Source organism: Arvicola amphibius, chromosome 8 (genome assembly GCF_903992535.2).
Source record: "Arvicola amphibius chromosome 8, mArvAmp1.2, whole genome shotgun sequence".
In the NCBI taxonomy this organism is placed as follows: Eukaryota; Metazoa; Chordata; class Mammalia; order Rodentia; family Cricetidae; genus Arvicola; species Arvicola amphibius.
Window position 1 is genome coordinate 103,281,887 of NC_052054.1, and position 16,421 is coordinate 103,298,307.

Consider the following 16,421-nt stretch of genomic DNA (forward strand, 5'->3'; position numbering starts at 1 on the left):
TATAGGAATCTACCTCCTGCCCCCCACAGGGCCGCTGTCTACCTGTCTGCCTCCCCTCACCCCGAGCTGCTGTCCACCTGTCTGGCTCCATCACTTTGGCCAGCACAGAGTTCCCTACATAGTAAGTGCTGGATAGGGTTGATGGAAGCTGTCGTCCCTTCCTCCTCTTGCAGGACCTCTGCTGCTCAGAGGCTGACTCAGCACCTGGAGACGTAGGAAATCAGGTCACGACCAATGTTTCTTTCTCCATCTGAGCTGTCAGTGCCATGAACAAGACAACGGGACACTCGGGATGGTTCTGCATCCTCCCTGAGGCTTTCTCCCATTCTGTCTGTGTGAGTTAGGCCTCATAGTGGAGACACAGCGTGCCGTCCTGCCTTGCCTGGTGCTGGCTAGGCTAGAATCCCATGCCATGAGGCTCCTTCCCTTCTATTTATGCAGTGACTCCTACCTGCTAGGCCACCAGCACTGTCTCTCGGAGCAGGCAAGCTCCCCCAAACAAGTGGTACCCCAGCCTCCTGGCCACTTATCGGCCTAATGTTGATAGATACATGGCAACTGTAGCGCAGGACCAGACGAGTTTCGGGGGGACATCGGATGGCAAACAAGTGACCTGCTTCCTAATTCCCAAAGGACATAGAGGTCCTAGCCACTTGGCTCTAGTTTATTATGTAAAACAGTGTTGGTGGCATCTGTAGGTCTGGTGGGAGTGCGCTGTTCAGAAACACAGCATGGCTAGCTGCCTCTGTTTGGACTCTTTAGTTTGTTCGTTCTACGAACAACCAGATGATATCCATTATGTACTCGACACCTTGGGATTCAGTGAGCAATGTACATACTCCTGCCCAAGAGCAGACTGTCTTAGTTGGGTTTTTATTGCTAGGAAGAGAGTCCATGACCATGGCAACTCTTACAAAGGAAAACACTTAATTGGGGCTGGCTTACAGCTCAGAGGCGTAGTCCGTCGTCAGCATGGCGGGGAAGCGTGATGATGGAACACAGGCAGGCATAGTGCTGGAGAGGCAGCTGAGAGTCCTACATCTGGACTGGCAGGTAGCAGGAAGAATAGGCGACACTGGGTTTGGCTTGAGCATCTGAAGCCTCAAAGCCCGTGCCCCAGTGACACACTTCCCCCAACAAGGCCACACCTTCTAATAGTGCCCCTACCTGTGGGATTATGGGGGCCATTTTCATCCAAACCACCACACAGGTCTTGAACAATTGCACACTCCTATGCAGTCACACGCTACACACTACCATTATAAATTATACATACATGCACGGCCCCATGAGTTTCCAAACCACAGGGGCTCCCGAGAAGGAAATGAATAGGACTCTCTAGAAGTGCGGGATATGGGGGCTGCTTTGTGGGATGAAACGTGGGGATAGGGGGTTGTTCCAATGACATTTGTGCTAGGCCGCTGAGGAGGGGTAAGAGGGAGGCAAGTGTGTCAGTGTGTGTGTCCCTTGTCAGGGAGGCGAGGAGCTTAGCCATAGAGGAGGAGCATTCGTGATGGCACTTCTTCCAGAGGAGTCCACTCCATACTGGGGCTGTAAAAGAGGATCATGAGAGAATTGGCCCTTAGTCATGGGGGGAGGGGCTCTGAGCACGCCCAGTGAGAAGGCAAGCACTGCTGAGCGAGACCCGGTGAAGTTTAGCCAGCTGAGCATGTGTGTTGAATGAATGAATGGAGAGATGGAAGGAAATGGCTCCTGGGGCAGAGGGGCAGGGTCTGAGTCTAAGGTTTCTGGCGCTAAGTAGGCGGCTGGCCCATGCCAAGATGGTCATTAGGTCTTTGGGGAAGCGGCTCAGTTGGCAAAGCGCTTGCTGCACAAATATGAAGACCTGAGTTTGATCTTTGGCACCCACATAAATGCCGGGTGTCAGGGCAGGGGCCTGTGATCCCAGAGCTGGGGAGTGCGGGACAGGAGGATCCTGGGACTTCTTAGCCTGCCAGCGGAGTGAACCAGTGAACCGCTCGACTCCAGGCTCAGTGAGAGATTCTCAAAACACAAGGTTGATCATGACTGAGGAAGACACCCAACCTCTGGCTCCCCACACCTCACCCTGGGGGTCATAGCCCTTCCTGTCTTTTAAAGTTACACACATAATACACACACTATTAGAAAGTGGAGATGTTCTGTTGATAACTCCATTCCCTCTCATCTGCAGCTTTATAAAGTGGTCCCTATCTCTATGTCTGACAGTCAAAGTTAAAGATAAGAGATTAACAGCAGCTTTTGACTCCCACTTGCCCGTGGAAGGATTATGCCTGACTTTCACGCCGTGATCTTTGTTAATCAAAGGGAGACCAAGGAAGATCAATAGAAAATCACTTTTTGATTATTGGCCATGGAATTCTTCCCCACAAGTGGGCTGGCGCCTTTGCATTCTGGATAGCGCAGGGTTTGTGGCTGTGCCCTGTGCTTCTTGGTCAGCACAGCTGACTTCCCTTCGACTTTATGGGGTCACTTGTTATCTCAGATGGGGGGGGCGGCTCTTTCTTTCTGTCTTCCTTCTGTTATGCCATGGCTGATCTTCAGTGGGAAACAGGGGACAACTTATCAGAAACAAATAGGATGGCAGAACCCCGACTTCAAAGGAAGGGCATTGTTTTGATTGTTTTGGTGGGGAGGTCATAAAACCATAAGAATCAAAGCGCATCCTGCCTGAGGCCCACTCCTTCCTGGACCCTGGAAAAGGCGTGTCCTTTGGGGTCTAGGGGACTCATTTCCTTTAAAAAATATTTATTTTCTTTTAAATTTTAAGTGATTATTATTTTAGTTGGGAGTTCCTCTGTGCTGCTCAGTGGACCATGAACTCCTGGACTCAAGCAATCCCCCTGCGTTGGCCTGCAAGTGCTGAGGTTCTAGACATACACAACTAAGGTCCACTTCCTTTGGTTTTTAGACTCACACGATGCTTCCCCCACATCCCCACCCTGCCTCACTGACTTCCTGTGTAAAATAGTGATACTCACTGGAGCTTCGTGGGAAGGGGTTGGTTATGCACCAAAGACGTCTGTCCAGCATGCAGGGTGACGCCAGTGGTAGAGAAGTGTGCTCAGCGGATTGTGGTCTAGACTGTGTTGTTTGAACACTGTGCATTTCAAATTCCCCCTTAGAGACACTGCAGGGCTTACTGGGTTTAAAGTCAGGGTAACCTCTGCCTCTCCCTCCTGTCTCTTCCCCCCTTAGCTACACTTTTGCTGTGTGCCTCGTGCTCCCTCTAGTGGCAGAACTGAACAGCAGCACAATGAAAACAGTCCTGCCTGCCGGCTTGCTTAGTTCATTCTCCTGCCCCGGAGACGGACACTGTCCACAGACTGCCCACTTTGACATTCTAGAGAACACAACAGCACCTTAGGGAATGTCACGGTCGTGAGACTAGTTAGAATAGAGTCTCACGAGGGACGATTTGACGGTTTTACACCCCTCAATTTATCTTTGACCTTAAAAGTCCATTAATTTTTTTCATGCCCTTTCCATGCTAACGACACTTATCTTTGCAAGGTTATTACTCTCATCCTCCAACATGGATCTCTTACACTCTCGCGTGGTTTAGTTAAGCTTCATAGTCCTGTTAAAATACATGTCATTTATATGATTTGTTCAGATATATGAAAGCTGAAGAGAGAATTAGAAATTCACGCTTTAAACCCAGAGATATTGGAAGGAATCTCTTTGCAAAGATTACAGGGTTTTTTTGACATTAATGGGTTTCAAATCTTTTGTTAAATTGAAATGAGGATCCTGCTTCAGGGGTGGCTTGGGCAAGTGTGTTTCTATCTGAAGCTTCGAAAAAAAAAAAAACGTGATGGTAACCCAGTCAGCCCCAAGAACTGTCAGTTCAGGTTAAAACGTTCCATGTCTCTGTGTTGGTAATGTGTGAGGAGATGCAATATTAAGGCGGTTTATTTAAAATGTGGTGCATTCCTTTGAGCCTCGCTGAGAAAGTACAATGTATCCACATCTGCCAGTACTAGTAACTGGGGATTAAAAAAATATATATATTTGAAAAATGGCTGGAGAGATGGTTCAGTGGGCTACAGTGCTTGGGCTGTGAGAGTTGTGTGTTTTGTTTTAACATAAGGTGGTTACCCTGACAAGGACTCATATTTCCTGAGCCCACCCCCGCCCATATTACACTGATTAGCCCGGTCAGGAGGCAAAGTGGCGCTCCCACCCATGGGATGAGGTGCAGTCACCTCCCACGTCAGTGATAAAAGACTGAAGGCTTTTTGGTCAAGAGCACTCACTACCCTGGCTTGGGTCACGGTGAGCCCTCTTTCCAAAATAGAATCGCTTTGCCAAGCTATTTTTGTTTTGTTCCTGTGTTCCTTGGTGTGACACTGAGATTTTTTTGTTTGTTTGCTTGCTTGTTTCTAATGCTGCGCAAGCCTGTTTGATCTCAGGGTCCATGTAAAAAACTGGACACGGTGGTAGCAAGAATTCCTATGAAGGTAGGAGGTAGAAGGGAGAATTTGCAGGAAGCCCCTGAACTAGCTAGCTGGAATACACAGTGCCGCACAGGCGCAGAAACAAGAAACAAGGTGGAGGGAGGGAACGGGCCCCTACAAGTGGGTCGAGAACAAAGACACAGGTCTACTGGAAAACTACTATACATTGAGAAGATGGCTCAGCCAGTAGGCTGCTTGTCTCAGAAGAAGGAAGCCCTGAATTTGATCCCCAGAGCCCCCATTTGAAAAGCCAGGCACCATGGCACACACTTATGACCCCGGTGCTGGATAAAAGCAGAGACAGGAGGGGCTTACTGGCTGGCCAGCCTAACCTTGCAGGCAAATTCGAGGCCAGGGGGAGCCCCTTTCTACAAAGGAACAAAGTGGATGGTGTGGGAAGACCACAACTCAAGGTTCTCCACTGGCCTCCATGTGTCAAGTGGTTGCTAACACATGCATGCTCACCCACACACAAGCATGCACATGCAAAACAGTTGAGTCAAATTAAAAAAATAATCGCACTTGGCCCAGTGAGATGGCTGGGCTGGTAAAGGCAGTTGCTGGCAAGCTTGGTGATAAGAGGTCAGTTCCCCCCACCCACAGGGCAGAAGAAGAGAGCCAGCTCCTTCCTGTAAATTACCCTCAGATCTCCACACACGCTCCACAACACAGGCGCAAGCATGTGAGCAAACACACACCCATACATAAGTGTAATTAAAAACACAATATTACCGCAGGCTGGTCGTGTTTACAGACTAGTTAGAGTCTGCACCTGAGCTTCATTAAAGACACCTGGCGACAAAGCAGGACCCAAGAACCGGAAAAGTCCTTAAATAATGTGACTTAAAATGTATCTTCCTGGGGTGGTGGGGAACAATGTAGTTTATCTAGAGAACTCCTTGGTCCCAGACATCAAGACAAACCGCCCTCTAACTGCTTGGCTCTGTGCTCGTGGATTAGTGCAGTGCTCAGTCCTCATTGGAGACCCTCCTTGGGCCATGGCCAGCGCGGAAACTTACAATTGGTCAACTCAAAGAGACTAGGTGTCTGCAGAGTGCTCAGCCACAAATGAGACGCCCATATCCTATCCCTTACCGTCGAGACTCACGGAGCTTCTGTAAGCGTGGGGCAGAGATTTAGTAAGAGTCGGAGGTTGGGAAATAACCAGAGCAAACAGGATCTTCTGGACACGACAGGACCGCTCCCTCACAGACTCAATGAACGCCCGCACGAGATCAATCCAGTCAACATTCCAGCATGGTGCAGGGAGGACTCATCAACCCTCATCCCTAGATGAGGAGCTGTTGACAGTTGACAGCTTGGGGAGCAGATGTCAGTCTTCTGGGTATAGGGCTCTGATTGGTCAACTGTGTTCCAGGATGGTTGGTCCTACACCTAGGACTACACGGTCAGAAGAACTTGAACTTGGTTATTAAAAAAAAAAAGAAGAAGAAGAAGACTCAAGGTTGGGGAGGGGTGGGGGATGGGGTGGATCTGGAAGGACTTAGCAGGAAGAGTAGGGGTGAATGTGATCAAAACACATGTGTACATGTACAAAATTCTCAAAGAATTAATAAAAATACCGTATTAAAAGTTCACAAGTAAAAACAATTTTAAACATATATTTTCTCATCATCTTTTAAAATGTCTTAGTTCCTTCCCACTCAAGACTCTGGCAATTTCTGCTTACTGGAAGGATGTCTGGCCACCCAGGAGTGGTTTTCTGGCCCAGGGATGCGGGGTTGGGGGGGGGGGAAGCTATCCCTCTCCTCTGCTCCAGTGTGGCCATATCCGTTGAGATGTGAGGTTAGCAGTCCGAATCCGGCTTCTCATCGTGACTGCACTTCAGTTTGTTCTTTTCAAGTGTGCCCAGGTGAATATGTGTGGTGACGTGGGGAGCAAGATAACACATAATTCAAAATCAGTAAGTACCGTGGGTCACGGGGTCATTTGTGTTTCTCTGCTTTTCACCAACTTCAAAGGCTTCTACATCTGTGAGCACACCTGACTGGGACAGGAAGACCAGAGCCAAGGCAGGACTGTGAGCTTTAGAGCCTAGCTCACTTGTTTTTCCTCTTCTCGCCATCAGGAGGCAGCCCTCCCAGCCAGCAGAAACTCCTTTGTCTCTGTGGATTTGAGGAATCCTTGAAGAGCGGTCTTTGTTTATTTTGACGTTTCTTTTCAAGCAAAAAAAAAAAAAAAACCGCCATACCTAGAAACTCAAATTCTATGAACCAGCCAGGCAATGTGGAGGCTGTTGTTCATGCACCTGTTCCCTTAGCTGTGCAGTGTGTGTGTGTGTGTGTGTGTGTGTGTTATTGCCACATACAGGGCGCTGTGTCAGGATCAATGCACGTAGGTGCTCCTGCAGTTTGTAGAAGCCTTCCACTGAGGGCGCGATGAGTCAAGGAATGGGGGTGATTATAGCAGAAGACAGTACCGGCTGCTGTTTAGCTGCAGGCCTCAGCATTTTACAAAGTGGATTAGCATTTTCCGACTGCAAGAGAAGCAGACAGCATGTCGCACCAAGTCCTCTACCTGGTCGAGCACACCCTGTCCCTTCAGATGACCTCATATGCTCTCTGCTGGCCCGCAGTGACTCAGGTCACCCTAATCTGTTCCTTGTTGTTCCCTGAAGCCATTAGCACGTCCTCACCTGTCTCCTGCACATGGCATGTGGAGCTGTCACATGGCCTGTGTGAGCCTTTCTCCTTACCCTATTTGACCAGCCTGGATACCACATCCTTAGTACTGAATGTCAGTCTTGGGGGCATCTTTTTCTGCAGGTCTCTTTGCTTATTATGTGGCACCATCCAAAGGCAGAAAACTATCACCAAGTCTCTGCTCACGGTGACAGTTATTCTTGACTGTCAACTTGTGGGCATGTCTGGGGGTGGGGCAGGGGATTTTCCGGATTGCTAATTGTTGTAGGAGGGACCTAGCCCACTGTGAGCAGTGCACCTGAGACACGTGGGCCACAGCGGTTTAAGAAAGGCAAGTGAGGAAGCCAGAGAGAGCAGGTGAGTAAGCAGCAATCCTCCATGGTCTCTGCTTCAGTTCCTGCCTTCAGATCCTTGCCTTGGCTTCCCTTGCTGTTGGACTAATAAGCCAAATAAAGCCTCTCCTCCCTCAAATCATGTTTGCTCAGTGTTTTATCACAGCAATGGGGATGAGAATAGAACACTCGTCAACACTCCCCTAACGCTAGAACTTTCTGGAGCCGACAGAAGGCACTCAATAAACCCTCACTACATAAAGTCTGGGGTCTGTGCTTAAGGACTCTTGGATGAGTAAAGGCAAAGAAGGGTGGGATTATCTAGAAAGTACAAAGGTGTGTGTGGTCTTCTCTTGAGAACAGGTAGGAGGGCGGTGAGGTGAGGGGCAGAAGCTGGGAGGCAGTTAGTTATGAAGGAGCATGGTGATTTGGGCAGAAGCTCCAGGCCACACACACAGAGCATGCTTTATGCAGAAGATAAGGCTCAGTGCCCAAAGCCACCTGTGCTTCTGTCTTGTGGGCTGAGTGTTCTCCCATCTCCATAATCTTCTCCTTCCTATGAGAGAAGAGTGAGACACAGCGGGTGGCTGTGTCTCTCTCACACAGCTGCCCTCTGCCTCTGTTATTATAACCTCTCCTTCCTCCTCCCCCTCCTTCTACACAAGACCTCAGACTTGGGGCAGCCCCTCACGGACTACAAGGGATACACACAATGTCAAAGAGACTAGAAATATCTTACTGGGGAAGCACCTACTTAACCGTCTACGACAGCTAAACTTGATTGTTTGATGGGACTTAAATCCAAGAAACAAACCTTTGGGCACACCTGTGAGGGAATGGCTAGACTGGTTAATCAAAGCAGGAAGACCCACCCTGAATGTGGGCAGCCCCATCTCGTGGCCTGGGGTCCTGGACTGAATGAAAAGGAGAAATTGAGCTGAGCGCCAGCCTTCCTCTCTCTTTGTTTCCTGACTGTGGAAGCAACATGACCAGCTGCCCCATGCCCCTGATTCTATGCCTTTGACTGCACCTTCAAAACGTGAGCCAGCTTGCTGTTATGATAATGAAAACAATTACTCTTCCCTCCAAGCCTGCTTCACTCACAGCCGTGGGAAGTTTCCCCATTACAGCTCATGCTCAAGCATGGAAATCCTTGAATGTTTTCAAACCCGTGGTCTTTGCTGCACAGATACTGCCGCTTGAATGCACCATATAAGGAGATGGGGATCTCTGAGAGGGCTGAAAATACTGGTGTTGGAGCTCGACAAATCCTCGTGCAAGTGTGGGGGGGGGGGATAGACAGGGAGCAGGACCTGGACCTGCAGGGCATTGTGTGACTTAGTATATCCACTAGAGAAAGAGCTTAGGCAGCCAAGCCGGGAAGAGCCTTCAGCTACGCAATGATGCTCGTTATTAATAATAATGCAACTAGTCATAGAAATCCAGCATTTGTTTTGGGTGTAGCCTGAATGCCCTGGAAACAGCAGCCTGAGAAATCACGATTTCCCATTTGAGGGCATTGGAGGGAGTTGGCCTTGAATGGATGTCCATCAGACTGAGACTGGAATTCACCTCTGGCCCTGCAGCACCGTCTTGGAGGAGGTTCCAATAACCCACAGGGAACAGAGAACAGGACACATGGTCACTTCAGCAGGAGTAAGGGTTACTGAGGAGTACTTCAGATTAATTGCAAATTGCCCTGTTCAACCTTTCTTTTGGCTATTTTTAACTTCTCAATTAGTTCATTGTGATGATTTTGTATATTTGTGGAGTACAATGTAGCATTTAGACCTGTGTAAACATTGCATGAAAAATTAAGCCAGTTAGCAAAACCAACACCTTAGCTTCTGCTCATTCTTTACAGTGAGAATGTTAAAACCTGCTCTTAATAATTTTGAAATACACATTTTTTAAGACAGGGTCTTAGGTCCTCACTGACCTCTAACTTGCTAAGCAGCTGAGCCTGGCCTTGAACCTCTGATCCTCCCTCCTCTGTCTCCTGGGTGATGAGCTTTCAGGCATGTGCCACCACACCAGGTTTGTGCAGTGCTGGGTTGCGGGGCAGGGGAGAGAGAGTATTTGCTGTGCACTCAGCATAATTAGTGGGGGTCTAAGAGATCGCGCGCAACTCAGCCCAGTAGAGAACTTGGTTCTGGTGTAAACAGAGCAGATGAGAAGCCACAAGGCAGTTGCCATTTACAACGTGGTGTTGGGATATAGTGATATTTTGTTTGTTATCTAACAAATAAAGCTTGCCTGGAGATGAGAGTGCAGAGCTAAGCCACTAGTTAGTCACAGAGGCCAGGTAGTGGTGGCACATATCATTAATCCCAGCCCTTGGGAGACAGAGGCAGACAGATCTCGGTGAGTTCAAGGTCACTCAGGGCTACAGGAGATTGAATCTGTCTAAAAGAGAAATAGAGCTCACACAGAGGCGATTCCAGCACTTGGGATCACATGCCATCAATCTCAGCATTAGGGAGGTGGAGACAGGAGCGATATGGCTGGGTGGAGAGAGGAATACAAGGCGGGAGGAGACAGGAGCTCAGGGCAGTCTGACGTTTCATGGAGACAGCAGCCGTCTGAGGATTCATAGAGACAGGCTCACCCCTTTGGTTGAAGTAAGAACTCTGAAGTGACTGGCTGTTCTGCTTCTCTGATCTTTCAGCATTAACCCCTGTATTTGACTCTGGGTTTTTATTATTAAGAACAATTAGAATTCATACGACATTGCTGTGTTGACTTAAAGAGGAACAGCCGGAATTTGTTTCCCTGGGCATCAGTGTGAAAGCCGCCTCCCCCTGAAAGTGCAAGCAAGTAAGCTGGTAACGCAGAATCCGCAGAATCTGCAGAATCTGCAGCTGGCTCTGGAACAGCACTTCCAAGCATGCAGATCCCAAGACAGGAAGTGGTCTTCCTGCAAAACTGAGCCACTGAGCCTTTTCTGACTGACACCTCACAGAAAGGCTACATTAAGTCACCAGAGGTGAGAGGGTGCTTCTGGAATATTCCAATATACACCGTGTTTTCTTGGTGGTGGGGGGTCGAGTACAAATACAGCTTCTCTCTGTTTGATCTGTGTCTGTGCATGTGTGCTCCTGTAACCATCCTATATGGACTGTGTTTGCTTGAAGCTGCCCGGGGGTATTTCTAAAGAGCTCAACAATAAGAGGCTTGGATGGTGGGGGTGGAGCAATCGTTCCCGAAGACGTTGGTCTTTCTGTTCCAGCAAAAGGGATGAATGGATACCATGTCATCAGCAGAGATTAGAAGTTCCCCACTGATCAATGCTCGTGTTGATCTCTCCATCTGTGATGGGTCCTGCTGGATCAGGGGTGGAAACGAAAATGTTATAAATACAATGAATTGGCATCCAGTTGATTTGCCATCCTGTCTATAGCCCACAGAGTTAGCTCCTGGCCCTGATGATATCCCTGCCGTGGCTTCATGCTAGAAGGCCTGACACGGGGGATGGAAGGGATGGATGGCCTCAGGGGCTTTTTCAACTAAAAATCAAGGTTGTTAAGACAGTTTGCCACAGGTGACTTCCTCCATCCCGTACAGGACAGTCCAACCGGGAGGATCTCAAACTTAATCCAGCTCCCACTGAACTAAGTAGTGTCTTGGTTGCTATGCTAGATATTCAAGTTACAGCCCCCAGCAAGACCTACTCCACAGAACCACACGGGGCTATGTGAGGTACAGACCCCAGCGTTGTCTCCTCCATAGAACGACATGGGGCGGGTCTGCAGTCCTCTTTATGGTTGCATGCTTAGCTGTGGCATTTCCTTGAGTGTTCCCCTGACTGTTTGTCATCAGTCGATGGTGGCTCTAGGAGGAACCCATGAGATACCAGGATCAAGTCATGTCCAGTAGACTGCCATCTTTCAAAGCCTCTGTGTTCACAGTCCCAAGATAATCATGGGGTACAGAAGCCTAAAGTGACAGCTTAGTAAAATCCTTGCCGTGCAAGCATGGGGACCTGTATTTGATCCCAAGAACCCATGTTTCGTTTTGTTTTGTTTTTTAAAAAAAAGTCTGTGAAGTCTCCGCAGTGGAATGGAGATGTTGAAACAGGTGGACCTCGATGTTCACTGTCCAGCAGCCTGGCCCTTGTGAAAGTCTTAGGCAAATGAAAGAAAAATTCAGGGAGATGGCTCCTAAGAATGAGGATGATCTGCTTTCTCTATGTGTGCACACAGATGTGTGTGTGCTTCTACATGCATACAAATATTCACATGCACACATTATCTGCACATGCAAAGATACTTTCAGAGTACTAAGAACATGTACTCAGATGTCAGAGAAGAATGGTCCAGGCTGGCTCTATCATGATGGGACCCATGTTGTCTCCCTCGGAACAGGTGACTGAGACCTGAGACCACTGTGAATACTTTCAAGGGGAGGGGACCTTCCACGGACCTCAAGAGGCCAGTGTGCTTCCCTCAGAGTAAGAAGTTGAGTCTGGATGCTACACGTCCCCATCATCCCAGTCCCCCAGGGCCACACTTCATTTTCTTATTTGTGGTTTTATTGGCATGTGTTTGCAGTGCCAAGGGAACCCTGAGGGGCTTGCTGTTATATAAAGATGCTTATGACTGAGAAACAAGAGCCAGGAATAGGGCAAGAATCACTCAAGGAGACAGAGACAGTGCAGGATGAGGTCCTTGGGGAGATGGAGGACAACAGACTGACCTGAGAACAGGTCTCGTGGGTCACACATCCAGTCATTGTAGGAAACCTCAGAGGGCCCTGGAAAGAAGACTGTCTTCTGACCCGGTTTCCTGGGCCCGTTGTTACTGCCCTGTTGGTTGCTGGATCCCTGAGCAGAGGCTGGACCATGGCTGGCCTTTGTCCTCCCCCAGGTTCAGTCAGCCAATCAGCAAAACCAGAGTGCCCATCGTTCTACGCATCCAGGTGCACCATCACACCATAGTCTGTTTAGCTTCCCTGTGCAATGTCCCCTTTTCCCTGGGATCTCACCATGAGTCCTTGGCATACCTTTGAGCTTGGCTCTTTTGCGTTTCCATGCTTTCCTGATCTCCTGGCTTTGCTCTCCCGCTGGTTTCTGCCCCATTTTTGTCCTTACTCTCGCCTCCCAGACCACGTGGGCATCACTGAATCAGAACTAGGCCAGTCACTGGTATCCTAAGCAGACAGCGAGACTCCACAGCAGCTGGTGGCTTAGCCCTTGCTCCAGGGATGAGCCGTGTTCTAAACAGAGAGAGAGAGAGACCACGTGGTAAGCCCACCTGGGATGCAGGGATGACTTTCTGCTCATTCACTGTGGATCTTCGACAGGCCTTGAATTCAATCAGGCCAAAGGGGCTGAGGCCTGGTTCTTTTTTTTTTTTTAAATGTCATTCTGACATCAAGAGGGTCATATCGAATGCTTGCTCTTCTACAAATCTAAGGGAAAAAGCTAACTGCATACTTACATGTTAGTTATAGGGGAAATTAAATTCCACATCTAAACTGTGCAGTGCGGTGGGAATGTTAATCCGTTCCTTAGAGTGTTATTAATGATAATCATTTTGGGGATCTGAGCACTCAGCAGCCTCTAGCAGAGCAGTTATGACAGAGCATGAATTGTCTGGCTCACATGAGTCAGGGAGGACAGCCACCAGGCAGAGACTTGCTCCATGGGGACCAGTCCAAGAAACCCCAGGGCAGCACTACAGCCAGTCTTGGTCTCTACCCTCTAGCCAAGCTTGCCACTGCCTTCTCTGTCACCATAATGAGGCTTTTGAGAGGACTTGGCCAAATGTGGCAATGCTCAGGCAATAGCAGGAAAAAGCCACATCCCAGATGACAGCTGATATCCAAGGTTCGGGGTGGCACAGAGACAATTGCTATTGACTTGCAGCAGAAGTCTGGTTGAGTCTCAGCCTGAAGGGATTTGCCCAAGGCTAGGGGAAGCTGGGCCACATGACGGTAGAGCAGGAAGCAGGTTGCAAGGCAAGAACCAATGGTTTGAACAATCTTCAAAGACTCTTCCGGTAATGACTTGCTTCTTCTGGCTAAGCCACACCTCCCAAAGCTCCTAGAACCTTTCCAAATAGTGCCACCTGGTGGGGGGCATTTCAGACTCAAAGCACAAGGTCCATATTTATCAATGTCACTTGTGATTTAACGGTTTTGTCACTTCATCTTCCAGGCTTCCTGCTTTTGAAGCGACCCTCAGAGGACTAGGATAGGCTGAGTTAAGATGGCCATGCACCAAAGTCCTGCAGTCTGTTCATTGTAGAGGCAACCCTCTACCCTATGGTGATTCATACTGCCCCATAATGAAAGGCCACGCTATTTCTTTAAGTTGACTGCATATAATCCAAGACAGAGACCTGACTATGCAACATTGTAAGCAAGGACACACCGCTCATAAGCAACAGGACAAGGTATCTATTCCTAACTCATTAGATACCTCAATTCTCTTTAGAGTGCCATCACTCCTGACAAAGCAGTTACATATTTAGCTTACTTACTATATTTATTTAATTTGTATGTTGTAAGCATATGTGTGAGAGTGTGTTTGCTGGTGCACGTGACTGTGATAGCAAGTGTCTTCTGTAGATCCCCACTTCAGTCTCTGAGACAGACTCTCTCATTGAGTCTGGAGACTGCCGTTGTGGCTGGACCGACTGGTCAGCGAGCCTCTGGAGTTTACCTGTCTCTACCTCCCAGCACTGGAGTCATAGATGTGAATTCCCAGGTCAGGCTTTTACATGGGTTCTGGGGCCCTCATGTTGTGTGACGGGCACTTTCCCTACTGAATCATACCCTCACTCCCTTTCATAGCCTTCAGGTCTTTACCACAGCTAACATGCATCAGAGATTTATTTTGAATTTACAAGACCTTCTCCTCCTCCTCTTCTTCCTCCCCCTTCCTTTTCCTCCTCCCCCTTTCATCCCTCCTCCTCCCCCTCCCCCTCCTCCCTCTCTTCTTCCTACTTCTCCTCCTCCTAACTATATATGAAGGAAAGATCTGATACCTGATATGTGGGGAAGCAGACTCACAGGGGATAGGCCTCCCTGGGAGGGTACAGCTTGAAGATTTTCTTTGAAAAATGCCCTGCCAGCAAGCATCCAAGAGAATGTGATCCACTGGCCACTAGCAGCCATTCTGGAGACTCCCACTCCCAGGGAGCTTGGGCCTGGCAAGAGCCTGCAGCGGAATCAGTGGTCATCTTCCCTTGTTCTAAGATGCCTGCTTGGTTGCCATGGGAACATCCCACAGGGAAACAGGATGAGTAGTCTCCTTGAAAATCACCAGGACACCGTGTGGGGCAGGGACTTGCTCCCTTGCCCTTCTCTGGTGCCCAGATGCGATGTCCCCGGGTTGCATCCGTCTTTGTAAGATGGTGGGCTGTGTTTCGTAGCTTTGCCCCATCCTTCCGCTGCCTGGGAACTGATTTTTCTGCTTGCCTTGGTCTTCTGTCTTACTGTGGTCCCTCCAGCATTTCTTCCTCCTCTCTGATTTCCTCCTTTTATCCCTCTTCCTCCTGTTTCTTTTTCTTTATTTTTGTATATATGTGTGTATGGGTGCAGGCATGCATGGTCCATGGCGCAGATGTGGAAACGGGGCAACCTCGGCTATTGATCCTCACCTTCTGCCTCGAGACAGGGGCTCATGACTGTTGGATACGCCAGTCTTCTGAGGATTCTCGAGTCGCCATCTTCCACATCATCACAGGGGTGCTAGGGTTGCAGGTGTATGCTACTGTGTCTAGCTCCTACAAGGGTTCTGGGGATTTGAACTTGGATTCTCACACGTTCCACTGAGGCCTCTCCCTAGCTACATGGCCCCCCCACTTCTTTCTGAAGGGAAAGATAGCCACACCAGTGTTCCACCACCCCCGTGGGTGTCCGCTGAAGCATTTATCTAATTATTTATTCTTTATCAGTAAAAATCAGGAGTCAGATATCAGGGTAAGGACCTGAATCATCAGAGAAGCGGCCACCAGTGACCTCCTATCTCTTCCGTTCCTCCATCCAAACGGACTAAGATCCTCTTTCAGTCAGACCTTACTGCTTCCTGTCTCCTACCTGTCATCAGTCCTCCAAAACCTCTATGGTTAATTTTGCTCTGCCAGCGGCTAGCTCTGCCCTCTGACTCCAAGCAATATTTATTATCAGAGTGCAATCAAAATATCACAAAATAGTCCACAGATTCGTGGTCTCCGCAGAATACAGCTGTCTTGGTTCTGACTATGTTCCTGAGGCCACAGCTGGGCCTGAGCCTTGATCAGCCAAGGCTAATAGGATGGAGCTCCTGCCCAAAGAGAGGAGCCACTGATGGCATCACCCTGGACCCACACCTGAAGTGAAAAATCAGGATCCCAGATGCAAAATCAGGCTCTGAAGCCAGAGGCCACGAGGCAGACCAATGACTCACAACAGTGAACACTTGCAAATAAAGATGAACGGACTAAAGGCTGCACTGTGGGACTCAACGGATGGCACAACAGCCTCCATGACAAGATTCTTCTCCTTTTGTTGTTGTTGTTGTTGTTGCTTTGTTTCTTTGTTTTGTTTGTTTGTTTGCTTTTCTTTTAAGTTTGGTTTTGATTTGAGGAAGGGGTTGCAAGGGCAGAGGGGTGAAGTGAGGGGACGGGGAGGTGAGTGGGATCGGGATGCATGATGGGAAATCCACAAAGAATCGTTAAAGTCGGGCTCTGAGGCCCCAAAGACGGGGCTGGCTTCTGGCAAGGAGGCAGCAGCTATGCCCACGCTTTATGTTGCGTCACTCCTGGGCAGTTCTCCTAGGCTGTAAGCTCCCGGAAAGAGGTCCTGGAAAGTGGTTGTCCAGTGAGGGAAGGCCCTTCCACCCCACCTCCAGGACCCTTTCAAAGCACTCATAGTCTTTGTTTCTGACCTCTGTGGACCGCACCCCCCAATTGCCCCAGACATTCCCGAGGGGCAGGGTCTCTGGATCACAGCTGCCCACACCAAGGTAGGTGGCCCTCGAG